Source organism: Lolium rigidum, chromosome 6, assembly GCF_022539505.1.
Source record: "Lolium rigidum isolate FL_2022 chromosome 6, APGP_CSIRO_Lrig_0.1, whole genome shotgun sequence".
Lineage (NCBI taxonomy): Eukaryota > Viridiplantae > Streptophyta > Magnoliopsida > Poales > Poaceae > Lolium > Lolium rigidum.
Window position 1 is genome coordinate 4,793,045 of NC_061513.1, and position 6,000 is coordinate 4,799,044.

Sequence of the window (6,000 nt, forward strand, 5' to 3'; positions counted from 1 at the left end):
GTAAGTAATTGACTAGAGATTAAGTGTAGTTAGAGACTAACGGAAATATTAGAAATTGTGAAAAAAAGGGAGTGAAAAAAATGGATAAAAAAATTAAACGAAATAGCATTTTTGTGAAAAAAAAAATAAAAAAAGATCACCAGGCCCGCGGGGACCTTTAGTACCGGTTCGTAAGGAACCGGTACTAAAGGTGGGAGGCCTTTAGTGCCGGATAATTAGTACCGGTTCCAAAACCGGTACTAAAGGCCCTTTGGAACCGGTACTAAAGGGGGGTTTTTCTACTAGTGAACGCTGGAGAGAGTAGTGGTGGAATTTGCGTCCATTAAGATGCGCCAGCCAATACCGTGCAACATTTTCCACCAAAAGTCGTTCAAAAGTCAGCCGACGTCTCCACCACTCCAATCGTCCAATTTCTTTTGACAATTGGGAGCAAAGCACCGCCTACGGTGCAAGAGAAACCCTAGGACCGCCACCTTTATTAGGCGAACGGCGAGGCCCCTCGCCGCCGCCCGCCGGCAACCTCGCTCCGCCGTGGACGCCGCACTCTACCGGCGGCCATGAGGCGACAAAGAGAACGGCGACGACCAAGCAGGTTCGACCGGACCGAACCGGCCCAACCATGCAGCCGAAGAAGACCGGATAGGCGAGCACGGGAATCACCCGGATCAAGATCCGGAGTTCTCCTCAACGCCACCCAATCCGGCCCGGATCTTAACCGCCGAACAAGGCGCCGCCGGAGGAGAGTCTCCGCCACCACCCCGACTAGGGGCGCCGCCCCGGTCGCCGCATGCAGATGAGCCGCCACCACCGCCCTAGCAGCCCATGGCGCCGATCTCCGCGTCCACCACCCCGATCCACCTTCGGGTCTGGGCCCGCCGCCACCGCGGCAAGGGCCGGCGGCAGCGGCGGCTAGAGGAGCAGAGCGGAGGGGGCTGTAGGCGGCGGCGGCGCGGTATCGCCCCGGTGTCGCCCTAGGAAGCGACACGGTTAGCCAATTTTTAGATTCTCAAAATTCCAAATGAAAATATGAAAGCAGGAAGATTTTAGGTTTTTCCCAAAAATTTAGAATTTTATATTTTCTTTATTTTTTAAAAATTAAAATTAATAATTATAAGATTTTTTGAATCCCAGAATATTACTATTACTTTTAGTAAATTATAAGATTTTCAAATTTTCAGGTTTAAGGTTTGGCAAAAAAAATATTAAATTTTTTAAAAATAAATAAAAATAATACAAATTAAAAAGTTAATTTTATTTATTTATTCAACATTATTATTACATCATTACTTTTGTTTATTAAAAAAATTATTTGCAATACAAATAATAAAGAAGTGTGACATTGACCAACATGTTAATAGGATTGATATGATAGTAGTATCAACAACATGCGCGCGAAGCACTTGGAAGTGGGACGGAAAGGAACCCGAAGTTAAGCGTGCTAGTGTTGGAGTAGTGTGAGGATGGGTGACCGACCGGGAAGTTTGACCAAGGGTAAGTAATTGACTAGAGATTAAGTGTAGTTAGAGACTAACGGAAATATTAGAAATTGTGAAAAAAAGGGAGTGAAAAAAAATGGATAAAAAAATTAAACGAAATAGCATTTTTGTGAAAAAAAAATAAAAAAAAGATCACCAGCCTCGCTGGGACCTTTAGTACTCGGTTCGTAAGGAACCGGTACTAAAGGTGGGAGGCCTTTAGTGCCGGATAATTAGTACCGGTTCCAAAACCGGTACTAAAGGCCCTTTGGAACCGGTACTAAAGGGGGGTTTTTCTACTAGTGAACGCTGGAGAGAGTAGTGGTGGAATTTGCGTCCATTAAGATGCGCCGACCAATACCGTGCAACATTTTCCACCAAAAGTCGTTCAAAAGTCAGCCGACGTCTCCACCACTCCAATCGTCCAATTTCTTTTGACAATTGGGAGCAAAGCACCGCCTACGGTGCAAGAGAAACCCTAGGACTGCCACCTTTATTAGGCAGAACGGCAGGCCCCTCGCCGCCGCCCGCCGGCAACTCCGCTCCGCCGTGGACGCCGCACTCTACCGGCGGCCATGAGGCAGCAAAGAGAACGGCGACGACCAAGCGGGTTCGACCCGGACCGAACCGGCCCAACCATGCGGCGAAGAAGACCGGATAGGCAAGCACGGGAATCACCCGGATCAAGATCCGGAGTTCTCCTCAACGCCACCCAATCCGGCCCGGATCTTAACCGCCGAACAAGGCGCCGCCGGAGGAGAGTCTCCGCCACCACCCCGACTAGGGGCGCCGCCCCGGTCGTCGCATGCGGATGAGCCGCCACCACCGCCCCTAGCAGACCATGGCGCCGATCTCCGGCGTCCACCACCCCGGTCCACCTTCGAGTGCCGGCCCGCCGCCACCGCGGCAAGGGCCGGCAGCGGCGGCGGCTAGAGGAGCGAGGCGGAGGGGGCCGTAGGCGGCGGCGGCGCGGTATCGCCCGGTGTCGCCCCTAGGAAGCGACACGGTTAGCCAATTTTTAGATTCTCAAAATTCCAAATGAAAATATGAAAGCGAGAAGATTTTAGGTTTTTCCCAAAAATTTAGAATTTTATATTTTCTTTATTTTTTAAAAATTAAAATTAATAATTATAAGATTTTTTGAATCCCAGAATATTACTATTACTTTTAGTAAATTATAAGATTTTCAAATTTTCAGGTTTAAGGTTTGGCAAAAAAAATATTAAATTTTTTAAAAATAAATAAAAATAATACAAATTAAAAAGTTAATTTTATTTATTTATTCAACATTATTATTACATCATTACTTTTGTTTATTAAAAAAATTATTTGCAATACAAATAATAAAGAAGTGTGACATTGACCAACATGTTAATAGGATTGATATGATAGTAGTATCAACAACATGCGCGCGAAGCACTTGGAAGTGGGACTGAAAGGAACCCTGAAGTTAAGCGTGCTAGTGTTGGAGTAGTGTGAGGATGGGTGACCGACCGGGAAGTTTGACCAAGGGTAAGTAATTGACTAGAGATTAAGTGTAGTTAGAGACTAACGGAAATATTAGAAATTGTGAAAAAAAGGGAGTGAAAAAAAATGGATAAAAAAATTAAACGAAATAGCATTTTTGTGAAAAAAAAATAAAAAAAAGATCACCAGCCCTGCGGGGACCTTTAGTACCGGTTCGTAAGGAACCGGTACTAAAGGTGGGAGGCCTTTAGTGCCTGGATAATTAGTACCGGTTCCAAAACCGGTACTAAAGGCCCTTTGGAACCGGTACTAAAGGGGGTTTTTCTACTAGTGAACGCTCGGAGAGAGTAGTGGTGGAATTTGCGTCCATTAAGATGCGCCAGCCAATACCGTGCAACATTTTCCACCAAAAGTCGTTCAAAAGTCAGCCGACGTCTCCACCACTCCAATCGTCCAATTTCTTTTGACAATTGGGAGCAAAGCACCGCCTACGGTGCAAGAGAAACCCTAGGACTGCCACCTTTATTAGGCAGAACGGCAGGCCCCTCGCCGCCGCCCGCCGGCAACTCTGCTCCGCCGTGGACGCCGCACTCTACCAGCCGGCCATGAGGCAAGCAAAGAGAACGGCGACGACCAAGCAGAGTTCGACCCGGACCGGAACCGGCCCAACCATGCAGCGAAGAAGACCGGATAGGCAAGCACGGGAATCACCCGGATCAAGATCCGGAGTTCTCCTCAACGCCACCCAATCCGGCCCGGATCTTAACCGCCGAACAAGGCGCCGCCGGAGGAGAGTCTCCGCCACCACCCCGACTAGGGGCGCCGCCCCGGTCGCCGCATGCGGATGAGCCGCCACCACCGCCCTAGCAGCCCATGGCGCCGATCTCCGGCGTCCACCACCCCGACCCACCTTCGGGGTCCGGGCCCGCCGCCACCGCGGCAGGGCCGGCGCAGCGGCGGCTAGAGGAGCAGAGCGGAGGGGGTCGTAGGCGGCGGCGGCGCGGTATCGCCCCGTGTCGCCCTAGGAAGCGACACGGTTAGCCAATTTTTAGATTCTCAAAATTCCAAATGAAAATATGAAAGCGGGAAGATTTTAGGTTTTTCCCAAAAATTTAGAATTTTATATTTTCTTTATTTTTTAAAAATTAAAATTAATAATTATAAGATTTTTTGAATCCCGAATATTACTATTACTTTTAGTAAATTATAAGATTTTCAAATTTTCAGGTTTAAGGTTTGGCAAAAAAAATATTAAATTTTTTAAAAATAAATAAAAATAATACAAATTAAAAAGTTAATTTTATTTATTTATTCAACATTATTATTACATCATTACTTTTGTTTATTAAAAAAATTATTTGCAATACAAATAATAAAGAAGTGTGACATTGACCAACATGTTAATAGGATTGATATGATAGTAGTATCAACAACATGCGCGCGAAGCACTTGGAAGTGGGACTGAAAGGAACCCGGAAGTTAAGCGTGCTAGTGTTGGAGTAGTGTGAGGATGGGTGACCGACCGGGAAGTTTGACCAAGGGTAAGTAATTGACTAGAGATTAAGTGTAGTTAGAGACTAACGGAAATATTAGAAATTGTGAAAAAAAGGGAGTGAAAAAAATGGATAAAAAAATTAAACGAAATAGCATTTTTGTGAAAAAAAAATAAAAAAAAAGATCACCAGCCTCGCTGGGACCTTTAGTACCGGTTCGTAAGGAACCGGTACTAAAGGTGGGACGCCTTTAGTGCTCGGATAATTAGTACCGGTTCCAAAACCGGTACTAAAGGCCCTTTGGAACCGGTACTAAAGGGGGTTTTTCTACTAGTGAACGCTCGGAGAGAGTAGTGGTGGAATTTGCGTCCATTAAGATGCGCCAGCCAATACCGTGCAACATTTTCCACCAAAAGTCGTTCAAAAGTCAGCCGGCGTCTCCACCACTCCAATCGTCCAATTTCTTTTGACAATTGGGAGCAAAGCACCGCCTACGGTGCAAGAGAAACCCTAGGACTCGCCACCTTTATTAGGCGAACGCCAGAGCCCCTCGCCGCCGCCCGCCGGCAACCTCGCTTCCGCCGTGGACGCCGCACTCTACCGCCGGCCATGAGGCAGCAAAGAGAACGGCGACGACCAAGCAGAGTTCGACCCGGACCAGAACCGGCCCAACCATGCAGCCGAAGAAGACCGGATAGGCAGCACGGGAATCACCCAGCATCAAGATCTGGAGTTCTCCTCAACGCCACCCAATCTGGCCCAGATCTTAACCGCCGAACAAGGCGCCGCCGGAGGAGAGTCTCCGCCACCACCCCGACTAGGGGCGCCGCCCGGTCGCCGCATGCAGATGAGCCGCCACCACCGCCCTAGCAGCCATGGCGCCGATCTCCGGCGTCCACCACCCCAGTCCACCTTCGGGGTCTGGGCCCGCCGCCACCGCGGCAAGGGCCGGCGGCAGCGGCGGCTAGAGGAGCAGGCGGAGGGGGCTGTAGGCGGCGGCGGCGCGGTATCGCCCCGGTGTCGCCCTAGGAAGCGACACGGTTAGCCAATTTTTAGATTCTCAAAATTCCAAATGAAAATATGAAAGCAGGGAAGATTTTAGGTTTTTCCCAAAAATTTAGAATTTTATATTTTCTTTATTTTTTAAAAATTAAAATTAATAATTATAAGATTTTTTGAATCCCGCAATATTACTATTACTTTTAGTAAATTATAAGATTTTCAAATTTTCAGAGTTTAAGGTTTGGCAAAAAAATATTAAATTTTTTAAAAATAAATAAAAATAATACAAATTAAAAAGTTAATTTTATTTATTTATTCAACATTATTATTACATCATTACTTTTGTTTATTAAAAAAATTATTTGCAATACAAATAATAAAGAAGTGTGACATTGACCAACATGTTAATAGGATTGATATGATAGTAGTATCAACAACATGCGCGCGAAGCACTTGGAAGTGGGACGGAAAGGAACCCGGAAGTTAAGCGTGCTAGTGTTGGAGTAGTGTGAGGATGGGTGACCGACCGGGAAGTTTGACCAAGGGTAAGTAATTGACTAGAG